Below are 19,432 nucleotides of genomic sequence, written 5' to 3' on the forward strand. Positions count from 1 at the left end.
CACTGCCGTGCTAAAGAAGCTGAAGGTAAAAGTGATGGATTGGCCAAGCATTTCTGCAGACCTAAACCTTATTGAGCATCTGTGGGGCATCCTCAAAATGAAGGTGGAGGAGCACAAGATCTCTAACATCCACCAGCTCCGTGACGTCATCATGGAGGAGTGGAGAAGGATTCCAGTGGCAACCTGTGAAGCTCTGGTGAACTCCATGCCCAAGGGGGTTAAGGCAGTGCTGGAAAATAATGGTGGCCACTCAAAATATTGACACTTTGGGCCCAATTTGGACATTTTTCACTTAGACGTGTATTCACTTTTGTTGCCAACGGTTTAGACAATAATGGCTGTGTATTGAGTTATTTTGACAGCAAATTTACACTGTTATACAAGCTTTATACTCACTATTTTACATTGTAGCAAAGTGTAATTTCTTCAGTGTTGTCGCATGAAAAGATATAATAAAACATTTACAAAAATGTGAGGAGTGCCCTCACTTTTGTCCGATACTGTATATATGTATGTGTGTGTGTGTATGTGTATGTGTGTGTGTGTGTGTATATATATATATATATATATACATATATATATATATATATATATATATATATATATATATATATATATATATATATATATATTCTATAAATCTATGATTTAGAAAAAAACATACACAAGAACGAACATCTGTATATCCAATGTGTACTTGTAAAGAGAAAAAAAAACAATATGTAGCATACAATTGTTAACAATAAAGTAACACAATAACAATCTAAACTTTGCATAAAAATCAAGTTAAAGAAAACATTCTACGAGACAGTCCCATTCTAAAATAAACAGATAGGAGGTGGTCTGTGGAATGATTACCTTAGATTAAAGCTGAGTATAGATTCACCCCACAAATTTAATAGGGGGATCTGGATTAATCCATCTAAGGGCTATGGATGTACTAGCAATGAATAATGTTTCTTGTAAAAATATGCTATATAGTAAAAAAAAAGGCAAACTTCACATGTACACAAAATTAGAAGACTCAGCAAATAAGTGTAGCACCCTCCTAGGTAGGTGCTAGTGAGAGAGTATCGTTTTTGGCTCTGTCTGCCTATCAGAGGAGCAGCAGGCAAATCTATATTGCTTTCTGTCTGGCAGAGAGCAGAAACTGTTAGTGAGGTCTGCTCAGTGTGCTCAGTATGTGATTAATTGAGTCTAGAGAGTGTTTCACACTGGTCCAATAGGGGAGCATGTTGGACAGTGGGAGGAAACCTGACCAATGGATGCATAGGCTGTGATACAGTCCTGGTGATTGGCAGTGACAGGCTGACTCTGTGCATTCTGGGATACTGTATAAAAGCCAGGAGCACATGTGCTGCGGGGCCTTTGGCTGGTGAGCAGAGTTCCGCAGGGAGGGTGGTGGCTGCCTCCTCCTGTAGCAGTGGCACGTGGCATCAGGAGGTCGTCCTGAGGGCCAGAGGAACGGAGCTGAACCCAGAGGTCCAGGAAAGCTGACTAAGGGTAGACACTGGAGACCCTAGAAAAACATTATAGTGAGAACAGGGGATCGTGTTAATAGGCCTGACCTGAGGGGGGCCACCCCGGAGTAGGATAGTCAGTGGTCAAGAAAGAGGATGCTAGAAGTGTCCTGAAGATCACTTTAGTTTGTTAAGTCAAGTCAGACTTAATCCTAAATCCACCTAAGTGGCAAGGTGGATCAACAGCCTGGCTGTATCAACAGATAGATGTCCTCCAAAGTTTGTGTATAGTTTGTCTGGAGTATCCCACTACTTCCTTCTCCCATCCTTAATTTATAAAATAAAAACAAAATAACATACCCCTGGAATAATTATTGACTGAGCCAAGAAGTAAAGTGATAGACTGTGAATGTCAAAGTTGCTAATGGTAACCCAGGGGGACCCCGAAAGTGTGAAAATCCAGCAGTCCTTAAGGGGGCAGTGCTACATAAGAAAGGATGGGCTTTGGACTTGTGTCAATTGCATCAGTTTGACACCAGTTTGAGATGCTACTGAAATTATTCAGAATTCATTGACAGGCCCATTTGACCTCCTTCTGACCTGCATTTGACCTGCTTCAAGTCCATTTTGCTTTCCCATAGACTTGTATGGGAATGTAAAATCTACTTCACATGAACAAAAAAAACACATCTTTAGAAAAAGTACCCCTTAGTGTTCCATGGAAAACAATATTGTCTCTGCTTTATATTTTGGAGCTTGAAATGTATGTGCTGCCATAATCCTGCATGCATAGCTCCTAACTGCCCCTCTTTTGAACCAAACCTGTATGAGCCTCCTTCCTCCTCCGTTGTCTCTCTCCGATTAAGTTCACACTGGCATTAAAAGCAGGCGTTTGAGGGGCATTAAAAACATCCCTCAAACGCCTATGCAAATAGAATGGACACACGTAGTGCTGTTCACATTATAAAAACATGAAGCATTGTGTCGCGCTGCTTCAAAATAAAGCCTCATGTCGAGTCAGGAGGCATTTGAAGCCCTTCAACGCTTCCCATTCAAGTCTACAGTAACACTCAGCAAACGCTCTGGTAGGCGTTTGCGGCGCTGTTGCAGTGCGACTGCGGGTCGTAAAAATTTGTTTATTTCTGTCACTTTCCATTGTGGAGCAGTTTTAACGCACCTTAACACTCATCAAACTATTCAAAATTTTGCAAAGGGTGCTTAGGGAGTGTTTTTAACGCTTGTAAAATGCCCCATACTAAAGCTCATTGACGCAAGTCTGACACCCATACTAACGCCTTAAAAACGCTATAGGAGCGTTTGTTAATCGTTAGTAATTTAGTCAAGTATGAACTAGTGACTTGTACAAAAATCATTGCAGAGTGTACAGTTTTCTCCCAAAGTGATAAACTGTAAATCTTTCATTCCAGATTACAATGATTGCATTTGTTATTTTGAAAAGCCAATATACAGGAAAGTATTGGGTTTAACCAATGGCTTCCTGCATATTAATTCATCATGGTCTATGTGTAGGCAGGTGCAGTCTGTTTTTTCCACTGCAGGTGGTGCTTATCTGCAGCAACAGTGCAGGGGGGAGAGAAAGGCAGGAGGAACACGGTTCCTCTATGGTTTCCTGGGCCATGGGTCACAGGGGCAGCAATCCAGTTATACGCTGACAGCCCATGTGGCCATCATGGATCAGGCAGAGTATATTAAAGACCCTGGCTCCTGGGTTTGGTGCGTGTTTAGCATGTGGGTAGTGCAGGGACAGGCCACCCATCTGTGTGGGACAGTATTAATGGTAAAACAATGTTCCAGACAAGTAGGGAAAGCTTGGGGATCTGCCACTCCCCTTGGACACCTTCCCATTTGGGCTTAAACCAGTCAGGCCACATTCCACCCCTCCAGACAGATGCCATACCATTAGTTAATTTCTTCTTTCTGGCGCTGAGAAGTCCAGATAGCAATGGACGTTAACAAAAACAATGCATATTAAGAACATATATTCAGAGTTTTTCTATAAGTCATAGAAGTATTGGAGCACCTGGCCAGACGAAAGCTGGTCATAGATGGATTTAATCTTAGCTGGTTCAGCAGGGACCAGCCTAATTTCGATCCATCTATGGGCAGGCTGATTGTACTGAAATAAGATTTGTTTATGCGATCACTGCTAGCGGCTAGCAGTTATCATTGTGTTCTGAAAACAATAGCAGGAGAGATTGCATTATTAACACTGACTATGTTGATGCGAGTATCGAGCAATGTTCTTTCCTTCCACCCAAAATGAAAGGAGGCATAATCTCTGGGCTGCTTAAGACTTCAGGAAGTTTACTCTCTGCACTGGTTTTTATTAACCAGACACCCGTGGGGCAAAAATTGCTTTTTTTTTTTTGCAATTCCTGTATGTAAAAGAAAAAACAATTAAGCTTTTTTCCTGTAGAGTTATATCGGCCAATTATTTTTTGCATCATCGTTAGAAAGAAATACTGTCATCTTACATATGTATATTCAGTATTTTAAGCTAGGTTAGGACCAATAAAGGAAAAGTTTTGTTTAAAAAGTGTGGTCATAGCTCCAAAGGTTATGTGTCTAGGGTATCAGTCCATGTATGTAATATAATAAAAGTAATGAACTTAGACAAGTCAGCCAGACTAGTACAACTTATTGTTTATACTTCTGTTTTATTCATCCCTTATTTTCGAATCTAAAACTTTGTGTTTTTGTGTTAAGCCTCATACACACGCAGCGATTGTTGGCCGTAAATTTTCAGCCAACGTCCGATCGGCCGATTTTCGGCTTGTTAGTATGATGCTTCCGACAACCGACTGCAACTTTTCGGCCGAACAAAATCTGGTGTGCATGCTATAAAATTTTTGTTGGCCGTCACCAGAACGGCCGATTGTTCGTCAGTCAGTACAGATTTCGGCAGACAAAAGTCAGATTAGCAAGACTGGGCATGCTCAGAGAAGAAAAAACACATGGAAAGTAAACCAGAACATGACATCACTTCTGCAGTTGGTTGTTGTTGGCCGACAAAATTCGTGTGCAGTCTAGAGCACATTTCAACCAACACAACAACACTGGAAAAAAGACGGCCGATCGTTCGGCCAACAATCGGTGCCTGTGTACGGGGTTTTAAGTGCAATTTTCTTTGTAAAAACTGGGTTGATTTTCATAGCACATTCGCAGAAATTAATTGAAATCACTTCTTTTTCTCTACGAGTAAAATAAAAAAAAGCACCACTGGCAAAAAAAAATAAGATACCCAACTGTGTGTTTTTAGCAAAATTATTTACTCAATGGAAAATGTATCCTATAGATCCCAACATGTGATATTAGGCACTGCTTTTTGAGCTTACACCCCCAGGATCACCATCTGAGGATGAAATATTTTTGCTCCTACAATAAAGTCTCACTTTAGGACAGCAGGTAAACAATAAGAATAAGATTGTGCTGCTTTTTTCACTTCAATTGATTAGATTACAACTGTCACTCAAAAGATGTAAATTACATGTGTATAACCATGGTGTAAATATGTGTGTAGTGCCCCCTGACCTCCATAAGCAGATGGAGTACCCCCAGAAGCACCGAGGACTGACATTAAACCACAGGGTGAAGTCCTGCAATAGTGAAAAATGTATCCAGAAGGGTACCAGTCACTTTTAAATGCAAACAAAAAGGAGTTTATTAGCGCTCACTCAAACTTCAGGGAGACAGGGTTAGGGAAATCACTACACCCATTATTGACCTGCAAACTCGGGCTCCAAGAATAGACACCAGTACATATAAAGCGCCTTTAAGCTGAATCCAGCAGCTTGTATTGTTTTTTCTTTTAGTAGCAGCCATCTCCATTAGCAACCCTGTATTTTCCAATAGCAGCAGCCTTAGATACTACATCTTGGTTGTTTCACATGCCCTCAAGCAAAAGGACACACTGAAAAGGCAGGCAACTCGCAACTCTCACTCTCAGGCTTCTACATGTAGAGGCCTCAGCTCAGGTGCTCCTCACACAACCCCCCCAGGCTACAACTCGGGGGGGGGGGGGGGACAAATCACTTGGCCCTCTCTGAATATTTATATTCTTCCCAAGCATGCACCAGTGGCAATAAACCTCCTATTGGTTGGTTAGGGGAAATATGAGTGGGTATGCGATTCCTTAAGAAGTTTTTAGTTCGGTTTTAGCCATAATCCCTAAAATATCTTTGAAGGGGGAGGTTTGGTGCCTCAGGGCAAGGTTTGTGGGACTTTAAAGGGCTAATACACAAGAAAGTATCTTAAATATAAATATAATATTTATTTCAAAATAACATAAAAGTAGTTATCATACATTTCTGGTTAACAGAAAATATGTTACATGTGGTGTATGGGCTAAGGACCCATAGGTGAGAGTGAAGAAGAGTAGTATGAAAAAAGTGACATGGTGGTAATGTGACATTAGTCTCTCTCTTGTGGTCCGAACGTCTTGAGTTGGCGTTGGATCTTTGTATGAGAGAGTATTTTAATTCCTACGCGTTTCGGCGGGGGGCCTTTGTCAAGGAAAAATGTCAACCATCTCTGCAAGATATATGAAATGGTAGTGAGGGTATTTAATTTTTTGACCATCCTGAGACATTTGTTTCACGGTTGGTCATATAATACATACTTGTACTTGTATACTTCCTCAGAAAGGCATTTAACAAAGTCCAACAAAAAAACAGACAGGACATCCTCTTCAAGAAACATGCCCCTAAGGCCAAAACGCAACAACCAACAAGGTTGATTTTGCGATTTTCCAATGAACATAAACAACTAAAAAAAATACTACAAAAAAATTGGTCTATACTGACTGAAGACCCTAATATAAAAGAACTAGTAACAGAAAAACCACTTGTTACCTACAGGAAAACAACCTCACTACAAGAAACATTGGTCCACAGCGAGTTCAAAACCAAAAAAGACCCCTGCCAAACTAAAGGCACCTTTCCATGCGGATCATGCGCACAATGTTCAGTTATTAAAAAATCCACATACAAGACACTACCGAACAGAGACCAGTTCACCCCAAAACATTTTGCTAATTGCAAGACCAAAGGGGTGGTCTACCTTATGGAGTGCGAATGCGGCAGCTTCTACGTAGGGAAAACGCGACAAGAGTTCGGCCTAAGAGTTAACCAGCACTTACAAAGTATGTCCATAAGCAACTTCTACTTACCATTAGGCCGCCATGTGGCCAACCACCACAAAAACCGTATGCCCAAAGTCCAATTTTCCATACTGGACAGGATACATATCCCCCCCAGAGGGGGGGACTGGAACAAAGTGCTCCTCCAGATGGAGCTTCGCTGGATAAAGAAACTAAATGCAGCCCACCCACCGGGCTTGTATGAAAATGTTAGTTACCGCCCCTTTTTGGAGGGCTTTGTATCTGGGAAAACCGATTGAGGTACAGTAACAAAAGACCCCAACGTCAGACATTTATTCTCAAAAAAAACCCCCCCATACATGGAGGACAATCTACCTTGAAAAATACTATCCCCCTCCGGAATTTTCCGATACCACATCTAAAATACCCTGCTGGGATCGAACATTCCCTGAACAAAAATCAAGAACTTCATGTCTCATCCATATCACACATGAACAGTTTTATACCAATTGCTGCTTAAAATAAAATATAATAACTCTATTCTATATTCATATTATATATAACCTAAATGACGCCCCCCTTTGGATGTTTTCTAAAAAAGCCTAAAACCGGCTTCCAAATGGCACGTTATTTAAAAATGAATTAATTTACTCATTTGCTATATATATCTTTTCGCCTGGAAGTTTAAAAGCCTGCTTGTCTTTTCCCCAAATAACCCTCATCCGGCACAGGTAACCCCGGTGGATAAGACCGGGGAACAAGGAGTTAAGCAGACCTCCTGTCATCTTCTGCCAATAGGACCCTGAACTGGGACCCAAACTCCGCCTCCTGTGTTGGCGGCCGCATCGGATATATCGTTCACAACGAAGACAGGATGCGCGCGCACCCGCGACGCGTCATCCGGAAAGGATCTTCAGTTACATAAACATGCACCCACTGCGCATGCGCGAACGATATAAAAGGCCGGGAATCTCAAACAGGGCGTCACTTCCCTCGAGCTGAGGGACGGTGAGGACGCTCGGACCACGCTACTCGGACCTTCTACCTCTCTCCCTCCTAAACTGAAGGACAAAAAACTGTAAGTATACCACAGTGCAAAAGATGCACTGATGGTATCTTCATATTGGGATATACTTTTAACAAGACTTCTCCTGTTCACCGTATTTAGAACAGGAACAGTCGGGCCAGCACCCCACAGTGGAGACCACTGGAACTGTGTAGTACTACAAGACCAGTTGGGACAACACGCCACCTAGTGGACAATGCTGGAACCAATACTGATTATATAACCTTATGTCGCAAAGTAAGTGCTAAAATAATATGGAACATATAAAAGTAAATATTGTTCTTAATATTTAAATAAAAACACTCCCTTCTATATACAGACCTGACCAAACACGGGTTGATCTAATATCTTCTTCCCTCAACTGGTCCAGAGAATATATCTACTCAGTAAGTACATAACCAATACAACTGGCACATGTACTATAAACACACAAACGTATATTAATACCTTCACCTTATATATCCCAGTAGCTATATCCTGTTGATTCATATGAGGACCGGAGGACCACAAGCAGGCCCAGGCATATTATTATCTAAGTATGTATTATATGACCAACCGTGAAACAAATGTCTCAGGATGGTCAAAAAATTAAATACCCTCACTACCATTTCATATATCTTGCAGAGATGGTTGACATTTTTCCTTGACAAAGGCCCCCCGCCGAAACGCGTAGGAATTAAAATACTCTCTCATACAAAGATCCAACGCCAACTCAAGACGTTCGGACCACAAGAGAGAGACTAATGTCACATTACCACCATGTCACTTTTTTCATACTACTCTTCTTCACTCTCACCTATGGGTCCTTAGCCCATACACCACATGTAACATATTTTCTGTTAACCAGAAACGTATGATAACTACTTTTATGTTATTTTGAAATAAATATTATATTTATATTTAAGATACTTTCTTGTGTATTAGCCCTTTAAAGTCCCACAAACCTTGACCTGAGGCACCAAACCTCCCCCTTCAAAGGGGAAATATGAGTATTCATAACTTTGTTTTATTGTAGCTTCTCAAACTATTACCAGAGGTACCAGTGACACTTAATGGCAGCAGAGAGAAACCACAGCTCCATTGAGTTTAGGAGGAAACCAAATGAACAAAGACTAAAAATCAGCCAGGGCTGACTATCACCCAGCATGACTAAATTTGGATAACTGCCCCTATTTAGGACATTCTACATGTGCAAAGCATACAAAAATTGTTTTGCACAAGTAATATGCAAATGATCTCCCCAACAAACCTGAAAACCAAGTTAGCTGTGAGTATGACTCACTGCAGTCTTCTAGGAGAGAAATGAAAGGAGTTATAAAAACTCTGCCATCTTCAGCATCCTTGTTACAAGGTCTGTTATTAATGGTGCTGCTAGTCTATAACTACTATATGAATAGCACCTTCTACTGGCTGAATAAGAGAAGCAGGGTTTCATGCAGTATGATATGGCGTAGACCTGCCAGCAATGACTTGCTAAAGAGTAGTTACTCATTATTAGGTGATTTATTAATAATAATAAAATGGTTGTCATTAATTACATCTGTATGAAAAAATATTGGCAACATTAAAAAAAAAGCCTATATTCCTTTAAGAGAGGAGAAATGGGCATATGCCAAATTCTATATTTGTATGGACAAGCTATGAATTTAAGCTGGGTTGATATATTTAGAAATGTTTAGTAAAGGGCTCACACTGATGTTTGCTTAGGTGTAACATTTCAGGTGTTATTAATAGCGAGAACAGTGACCTTTTGTTTAAATGAATACATACACTATCTTAGAACACTTAAATCTCTGTGACCAGATATGTTATTTAACTTTTTTTTATGCGGACTAAAACAATGGTATATTACGTACATAGGTTGATTTTGAAAAAAATTTGAAAAAAATTTAAAAAAAAGTTGGATCTAGTCATTTTCTTTTAATTTTATCCCAGCTAATAAATAAAACATAAAGCTTAAAGACTATATTTTATAGCTTGTAGCTGTTCAATCAAAGAAAACTAGTAAACAGATGACACTATTTTGTTAACACCTTCATCTTATCTAGGATATCATGAGTTTGGATTAAAAGTGCCTCATAAATGTGGAAAGATATCACAAACTATGTACCTATGTGGTGTGTTATCAATAAGGCAAAAATACAGATTTTTGTACTTAGAAATACACGTATATATATTTTGGTCATATAAATACAGCTTTCAAAGTGTATTGGGATTTTAGTGTATAACCTTCTTCCCCTTCCCCCATTAATTTCAGTAAGCTATTCATTAAAAATACTTCAATGTTTTAAAATAGTACCCCATTGTGTATTTGTACTGGCCTCCCCTGACAATCAGCGTTCTGATTGGTGGTGGAAAAGCCAAACAGGCTTTACCGTATGACCTTATTAGTGAGCCGCTGACCCTGTTCACTTGAATGGGTAACATTTGGCACCAGTACATCTTGCCAAAGTTTTATTGCGAAGCAGCTCAGTCGCATCATGTGTGGGTAGGGGGTTGGTAGGTGTATGGTAGACACTGACAATTGAAGTTCTGGTATAGTACAAATCATGGGAAGAAAACAATTTATAAAAAGGTAAATGCTCACCAAAATTGTAAGACAACAATGTATAGGAAAGGGGTCCAATGGCTAAGTGGACAAAAAATTCCCGCCAGTAAGAGGATTTATATAGAGGGTGATGCCTGAATATAGATACGGATGAAAGAAACAAGGAAGAGCTTGATGAAAAATCCTGCATGAGTATGTAGAATACCATAGGTACACAGTCGCCTATGGGGGTGAAGATGGTGCTTACCGGGGCTAAAGTCAAGGCTCGATCACTCCAACAAGGTATCCCCCGGATGGGGAAACGCCGCCATAGCGAGGGCTAGTATCGCGCCCTTTTAAATGCTGCAGTCCCGGGCGGTGAGTCACAGAAAGTGACGTCAACCCGCCCCGTCCAGTACTACTGCGCATGCGCGGATCCACGTGCCGACGTGGGAACTCAGCGCCATGACAACGTGGACGCCGCAGAAGAAAGGGGAGCGGAGACGAGTCCGAGAGGCGGAACCCATCCGCTCCTGCGCCACGCATGCACCAAGCCCGAGATGGGCGAGGCATAATACATGGCTACCTGGGCGCACATGAGTCCCAATGGCATCCCAACCAAGGGGGGTAAGCCCATGACAGCGCCTCCATGTGGACAAAACAAAATCAACAACAATAGTATAGAAGGCAAAAGACAAAAATAAGAAATAGTACACTAACATGATATGGAACCACCATAAAGGCGTATCTACAAGGTGTGCCAAAAGGGGGAGGGGAAGGAAAGGGGGGGGGGAAGGCAAGGGGGGGCCCACCAGTTGATATGCCATATAGTGGTTTATAAATGAATAGACAAAGGCCTAAACTGTCCATGGTGGTTTGTCCCCATCCGGGGGATTCTGTCTGCTGAGGTCTTGAGGTTCCTGCTCTGATACCTTTCCTGGAGGGATTTCTCCTACCTTTGGCATACCTACGCCATATACATTTGGCTAATTGCTTTTATGTGGTTACAGCTACCCTCCTATGTCTTGTTTAGACATGTGTACTATCTACCTCGGCTTTTGTTGGCATCATCTGGCAGACTCATCCCAGCAGACCCCCCGTTATGATTCATATTTTCTTTTTTATTTGTTTGTTGCCCGATATATGGGCGTAAGTCCACTGTGAAGCACTATCTGTCTTTATAGGGAGTTTTGTACACCAGTAGCTCCAGAAGAAGCTTGATCCCTCAAGCGAAACATGTAGGGCATCTGGCTACATGAACCATTCCCTATTCCAGGGTCGTACCAAACAAACTCGGGACGCTAATAGCCTTGTCCTTGGCATCGTCTTCGAGCCCTTTAGGATGTGACGTATAGTATCCTCTTACCACCACGTTTCATGTGATATGCAACTATCTATCATATCATTAATGTATACCTATGTTTTTTAATGCCAAGTTACATTTAGGCATTATTGTGTATGTATTGTGTGTATATGTAATCATTCCCCCATGTGGGGGTTTTTCTTGTTTTTACTCGTCAATCAATAAAAAAGTTTTTATTCTAACCCTATCTGTGCCTATAAAGTCCACCTATTTTTCTTCAATTTTTGATCTATGAACTAGGATGTGGCACATAGTTCTTTATCATTGTTGCGCCCCTGTTTGCTGTTAAACTGGCTGCGCATTCTCTCCATTTATTTAAAGGCCTAAACTGGCGTTAACCAATTGAAGACCAAGAGATAAAAATTTGTAATAACATAATATAATGAAATTGAGCAAGGATTATGAATAGGGGAAAGGGGGAAAGGAGAAAAGGGGGAACAGGGAAATTAGAAGGGTGGGGAAAAAAAACAAAAAAGGCGGGGGGGGAGGGGAAGGAGGGGAAATGATGATACAAAATAATATTACAAATCAATAAATGACAAGGTGTATACGTCACATCTTGTAGGTCTCATAGACGATGACATAAGGGTTTGTTATATCGTCCCTGAGTTCCACTTGTGCGACAATAGACATGTAGACATTTCATCAATCACATTTCTTTTCTTTTTTTTCTTACTGTAATTATAGATTCCTGCAATTATTATTATACAACATGGAAAAATCTAATTTTCCTGATTTCCATCAGAGAGGACAATGAGATAAAAATCTTCAATAGATTGAATTGAGAAAGGCAGTTAGCTGTACAAAAAAGATCTCACAGCTTCCAGCATGTAAGAGCATGACCAAACACTGTACATTTTAAAGGAGCTCTAGGTGGAGTTTAAAGCCTCAAGCTCTCCTAACCAAAGAGGCTGACTTCATTCCAGCACTGTCTCCTAGCAGCCAGCAGTTGATGTTCTGTAGACATTGTCTGCTATATTCAAGCCTTGCATTAAGTATGAGCAAAAAGAGGCTGATTACAGTTGGATCATTCTAAGGAATGCTGAACCTGCCATGTTCTGTCCTCACCTTGTTCATTAAATGTTGTTAAGTCTGAGGATATAAACACTTGCAAAACATATTCAGCCACAAAACTAAACAAAACAGCTTTCAAGATTCATGTTTATGTATCATGTTTCTTTGGCACTGAGGGGTGAATTTTCGCCTTGCAATGAGATTCTAATATTTTGATAATATTTTTAATGCCTGCAATGCCATTGGCATGTATAGTAGAAACTTAGAACAAACGTCTTGGTAGTTAAGAGATGTATTTGGTTTCCATATGATAAGACCATACTACATGTTTTGAAAGAGAAAAATTTGTGTCAGTTTAGGGAGTGTCCACTTCTATTCATTGTCCTTATATTTTTGCACACAATCAATTTAGGGTGCTTCAAATCCTGAATTTAAGTGTTCGGGTTGGGTCAAAATGATGGTTAAAGGCCATTTCCCTTTTTTTCTTATTTTTTTAATCCTGCCCACCCCCTACATGCACCAGCCTGCCATCCTCTGGCTGCCAACATTGGCTCTCTTCTGAGGATGCCCAGCATCAATTAAAAAAGATCCTGTGTGCGCAGCCTATCATAATTTTGGCCTGAGCTCATAGTACAATACTCCAGAGAAGTGCCATTCTCTGCAGAATTGAGGTCTGTCCTCCGCCCCTACTGGAACAACCCTGGGACATCACGTGGCCAACTAGAAGACAACCAGAAATGGGTATGCATGCTGGTACTTTTTTAACGTTATAGGCCTTTGAAGATAGATTTTGGCCTTATGTGGATGACCTAAGTTTAACATAAGTTCCAGATAGGAAAAAATTAGAATATGACACAATAAAGTGCATATAAGGTGGAAGTTAAAAAACAAAAGTTCATAAAAATGAGTCCCAAGTGAGAGTGAAGCATCCAAATTCATAGGGTGACAGTAGACTGGAAAGATCCCCACACCAGCAAAGTAAACATGAATGCACTCACCGGAGGGTATGAAACCAGATTACTATATAGTAAGTGGGTCATACAGACTGGGTATCACCATAAAGGTCCCCCAATATGTCTGGATGTTCACAAATGACTGGCCATGGAGTCCCAATGAGGATGCCAGAAGTTCCCAATCAGATGTGCATGCATATGGGGATAAGCCAGACAAGACGGACATAGTGTAAAACCGTTTGCACTTGTGACGTACTGGCGCGTTTCGTTACAAATAACCTATTAAAATTTTTCAGCGCTGCACTATTTATATTTTTTCTTACATTTAGACAACTTGTGTCAGTTGGGGTGTTAGCAGCTCACTATTTATGCAATTATCTATTTCAGTTAGCGTAGTTTGGATACACATTTTTTTTTTTAACATACGTTTCAGATATTTATTGACAGGTGCATTTGATCTGCAGTTAGCCTGCTTCTGAGCTGCATTGGACTTTATTCAATCAGGATTTGCATTCCCATAGATTTGTATAAGAACAAAACCCAGTCGACACAGGCCCTTACTCTGTGAGGGTAGAAGGATAGGCCACTTTTGCCAGGGGCATACAGTTCTGGTTTTGAGTTTTTAGTGCTAGGGGCAGCTTAAAAATTTAGGGCTAGATTTCAAGGTAAAATTGAGGGCTAAAGCTGGCCATACATGCGGTAATTGTTGATGAAATTTTTCAGCTACTTTTGATCAATTGGGAATTACAAATACAGTTTAAAGTAATTGCCAGAATCCAAGAAATCACCCATTCACCTCTCAACTACCAGAGTTTGGTCGATAGCAGTCTTCTTTGAATGGAAGAAAGGGTCATCTTTGAGAGAAAAAATTAAGGAAAATCATGTAATTATAAGAACAAAAAGACTAATTTATGCCTTAGGAATGTGCAATGATTTTATTGCAAGGTCTTCCACCAGATACTGCACAATGCAAATCACAAAAACACAAAAACTTTATATAGATTTCTCTTTAGTTTAGTTTCATGGTTTTATACCTAAGGAGGAAGACAGCTGATGATCAATTTATACACTGCTAGGAAAAAGTTAAAGTTGCAAACAGAATCATTTTTGTGATTTTTATTTTTAATAAAAAAAAATTTTTAATGCATATTTGGTGAATGTTAAAGCTGCCAATTTTCTTGCAAATATTTAAGTTTGCATTCACACCTGAACAGAGCATATTCCTGGTGATTTTGAAGTGTTTTTGTTGGACATTGTACAAGGGTTATTGCATGTGCATCAAGCTTTGGGCTTTATGAGCCAATGAATTCCGCTGCTGTGTAAGCCAACGAGGAGACAGAGACCCTGGGGTGCTGTTGCTCTTATGCACATCGCTGGATCAGGATGGGGCTCAGGTAAGTATAATGGGGGGAGGCTGCAGCCAGAAGATTTTCTACTTTAAGGCATAGAATGCCTTAAGGTAAAAAAAAAAAAGGCTTTTGCGTTTAGAACCATTTAAAAAGACTCTAAATCCAAGAACAAAAATGTAATATATTTCAGATTACCAGTCTTTAGATGTGGTGACTGGTTTCCTTTTAAGGCATTTTTCCTTCATTTTCATGTGTGATCCAGCCATTACAAAATGTATTACGAATACGATGACAACACTAACTTACTACACTGTATCTATGGAGAGTTAGAGTTTTCATCTTAGAACAGAACTACAAACACTTCCCTTTTTGTCTCATCTCAAGGGCCCAAGTTTAGGAGATATACACTGTACCTACAGGCAGTGGTGTACTTTGGTTTTATGCTGCTCTAGGCAAAACTAAAATCGGCACCCCCCCCCCCCCCCCCAACTAAATTTGTCCCATCCCAGCCACGGTATACCGTTTTTTTTCCACCAGGGTCTGATGAGGAAGCTGCAGCCATTCACAGTAAAGAGCGGCGGCTTCCTCATTGGACCCTGAGACATGATTCGTCCAAGTGCCACATGTGATCTATGGGGCAAAGGATGGAGTCAGCGGGACACATGACAGCGTCAGTGGGACATAGGATGGGGTCAGCAGGATATAGGACAGTGATATGTAGGGCAGAGCATTAGGTCAGTGGGGCATGGGATGGGGTCAGCAGGGCATAGGATGGGGTCAATAGGGCAGAGGACAGGGTCAGTAGGGCAGAGCATGTGGTCAGTGGTGCAGAGGATAGAGTCAGCAGGCCCCACTCTCTCCCACCTGTACACTTTACACACTCCCCCCACTTTCTCTCTTGTGCACACTCCTCTCTCTCTCCATCCCCCCCCCCTCTCTTGTACACTATACACATAGCTTCACTGCTGCTCTGTAAAGCGCTACACCACCGGCCCAGCTATACACACCACTTCTTTAGCCTGTGTGTGTATTGCATATCCAACATGGGCTGCAAAAGTTCATTATCTGCAGGAGGTAAGAAGGCACAGCTGCCTGTCCGCTAGGACTGGTCGGTGCAAGCCTGTCTCTGGCTGCCTGTGGTCGGGGGCTGAGCGGCAGCCACTAGACTGTATATACATCCAAGGAGAGGAAGGGGTAGGTGGGGAGGGGGGAAAAGACTGACCAAGCTGAAGCCACCTGAGGTGGGTGCACTATGTCCCCAGTGTCAAAGCTATTTAGACAAGCCGCTCACTGGCTGGAAGAGGCAGGCAAATGATGGGATGAATAATCAGGGTGAGGAGCCACCTCTGCCCTTCAGCCACCCTGAAAAATGCCGTCAAAGGCAAATGCCCTGTTTGCCTCACGGTAAATACATCCCTGCCTACAGGTAAAATTTACTTTATCTTAACCTATAGGTACAATTTTAATTTCACAGTTTAAGGTAAGTTTAGATAAGAGTCAAATCACTCACCATATTTGGTCTAACCCTGAGCGCAGGTGACCCTGAGGAGACTTATTTATAGAGTTCTTGTGTGTTTAAAAATTTGTTGTTCTCTCTTTATTAACCAGGGGCTGAGAAAAATTTAAGGGGGAACTTTTACTACTCGGTCAGGAATTTCAGCACCAGAGAACAAAGGAGGAAACCTGCTCAAGCATATAACTAGAAATCAATGAAGTTTTTATTGTACATTCAGAATATTAAACTCTGTTTTTTAGATATTGTCCATTAAGGGGCACAATATTGCAGAATAGTCTGTGAGTTAAGAATTATACTGTTACCTTGAAAAGATTTTGGACACTGGCAAAACAATAATACCATTAAGCCAGTGTAACCAGCTATTTTATTCACTAATCTGAAGCAGTGGATCTTCACACATCTGTCCAATCATCATCGATCAGATACTGGCACCTTCCTATAAGTTGACTTAAAGCGGTATTAAACCCTACCTTAAAAATTTAATATATTGCAGTTTATCAATCCTTAAGTGTGATGGCTGCAATAGTTTTCTTTTTCAAGCTTTTTTTCTCCATTATTTCACATGGTGATACACCCAGTAACACGCTTCGTGTCTTAGAGAGTCTGTATTCTGGTCGAAGTAGTAAAGCAGAGACACCTTTGGACAGAAACAGTGTTAGTCTGGAAAGAGGATATTGACTAGAAAATGTATATGGACTTGCCTAGTAAATTGAAGGTGAACTCCAGCTAACAGTTTACAAATTACAAGCAGTTACGGCAGTTTTTTTTTTTTTTTTTGGGATAAAGGTTTTACACAAATTAATAAAACCATGGCACTACCATTTGTGGGACTTCATTTCATGAGACATCCCTATGAGCTGAAAAAACTTGAATTTTTCAGAGTTTTGCTTTGGAATTACTACTGCACCCCACATTTATGTATCATGTGGGTTACTGTAAGTCTAGAGCCATGACCATACCACTGGTGTGACCCACCTGTAGCACCCTCCTAGACAGGTGCTATGTAAAAGCATCTATTTTGCGCCTGCTGCTTATCAGGGGAGCTGATCTGTTAGTTTTGCCTGTCACATGTTTCCAGGTGTGATTCACTGGGTCTGAGGGAGTGTCCCCACTGTATCCAATGAGGGAGCTTGTTAGATGGTGGAGGAAACCTAGCCAGTGACACATCCTGTTTCATGGCAGTCTCAGTGGGAGGGCATATGGCAATGCATCCTAAATAGGGTGGGAGCATGTGACAGGGCGTCTTTTGGCAGGAGCAAAGTCCCAAGAGGAGGTGGACTGCTGGCTCTCCTCCTGCAGAGTGAGGAAGGTGGTCCAGGCGGCCGGCCTAGGGACCAGGAGGGGAGCTGGGCTGCAGAGGATCGAGTGTGCTGACCAGTGGAGCTGTTGTGCAGAGGACTTTGGGAAAAAACAGTATCGTGAGTATTTGGGATCTGCCTAGGGGTCTGCCTAAGAGAGGGGACCACTCCTGAGAAGTCAGGGGATCAAGGAGCCAGCTCACTCAGAGTGTTACAGTAAAGGGGGTGCCGTGTAGTGAACCCTGAAGATTGGGAAGAAAGGGGGTGCCAGGAAGTGCCCTGAAGTTGTTTAGCAGTACAGTTCAGTTGCTTCAGCGTACAGATTGCTTCAGAGTACAGATTACCTCAGAGAATTACTTGTTCTGCGTCACAGCTAGTGACAGACTGAAACCATCGGCCTAGCCGTGACTAGCTCAATTTCAGTGTTACTCAGCGTTGCTCAACGTTACCCAGCATTAACCAGCATTTACTCAAGTCGTCCCTACTTATTGTGCATAGTTCTGTTCAGTTGAAGTATCCCACTCATCCCTTCTCCTATCCAAGTTTCTAATAAAACATAATCAAAGAAACTGGACTGATTCTTGTCTGAGGTAAAAACACTTGGAAAATGCCAGATTGTTATACTGTTGCTATTGGTAACCCAGGGGGACCAATAACTAGCAGCTCCCTTGGGAGTAGTGCTACACACCTCTAAAACCTTACTTCTCGAGAATGCCCTTTGTACTGTAATATTAGGGATTTTCTCAGCTTTGTTTTCGATTCTCTACTGCATTTCACTACTTTTTGTATTTTGTGGGTTACACTAAGTCCAGAATCATGGTATTGCTGATGCTGTGACCCCATCTCTGATGCCTCACTTGATGTAGAACCCCCTGAGGCTGTAATAAATAATTTTTATTTTGACTTTGCTTTGGATTCCCTCCTGTACTTCACCGAACTGCAGTTTGTGGGATATTCTAATATGTGCCCATTCTTCTTTAGTCCACCATCTTAGCATTAATCAAGCCTTTTATTTTGCCTAGATTATTTCTATAGGCACCTAGATTTATTTGTGTTTTATAACAAGTATACTTTTTCAGCTTCAGAATATGGTACACTCTGAGAATAACATAACTAATTACTTCTGGTGCACTAATACAATATAGTTTACTTCACAGTTTAAGAAGTTGTACACTTCTTTTATTTTCCTGCCCCTTTGGGTGTGCTCATTCTGAAAAAAATGAGTGCTGCCATCGCCTTTTTTTGGGTGAAGTTTGACGTATGTGCTCTCCATGTTCTTTCTCTAGAAGAAGCGTTGTCCTGCTTTGGCTCCTGCATTGATGGTGCCTGGAAAATGCCCAATCGCCTACCCACCTTTATAAGTACTGGAATGTATGTATCTGCGGAGTCATGAGATTTCTTTACTACTGGAGAGCCATGCTTTCCCTTTCTCCCAGTGAATTTATTGACAATGTGACTTCCCCTGCTTTGATTGATTCAGTCATCTGTTCGAAATAGACTTCTCAGCTGTCACGATACTTCAGGAAATTTGTTTATTCTCTTAAAGTAAAGCAAAACACAAAACAGAAATGATTTTGACGCATCAAAAGTAGAGGGAGAGCTGTTACGTGTCTTCAGGGTGTAAGATGTTCTTTTCTCTTCTCTTCTCTGCCTTATCTGTAGATATAGTTGTCTTTTATACTGTATGTAAAGACAATTTCAGCAAAAAGTGTGTCCCAAGAAGGCAGTAATTCTAAATATAAGAGTAACACCCACTCTTGAATATAT

Source organism: Pelophylax lessonae (assembly GCF_965119305.1).
Source record: "Pelophylax lessonae genome assembly, chromosome: 2".
Lineage (NCBI taxonomy): Eukaryota > Metazoa > Chordata > Amphibia > Anura > Ranidae > Pelophylax > Pelophylax lessonae.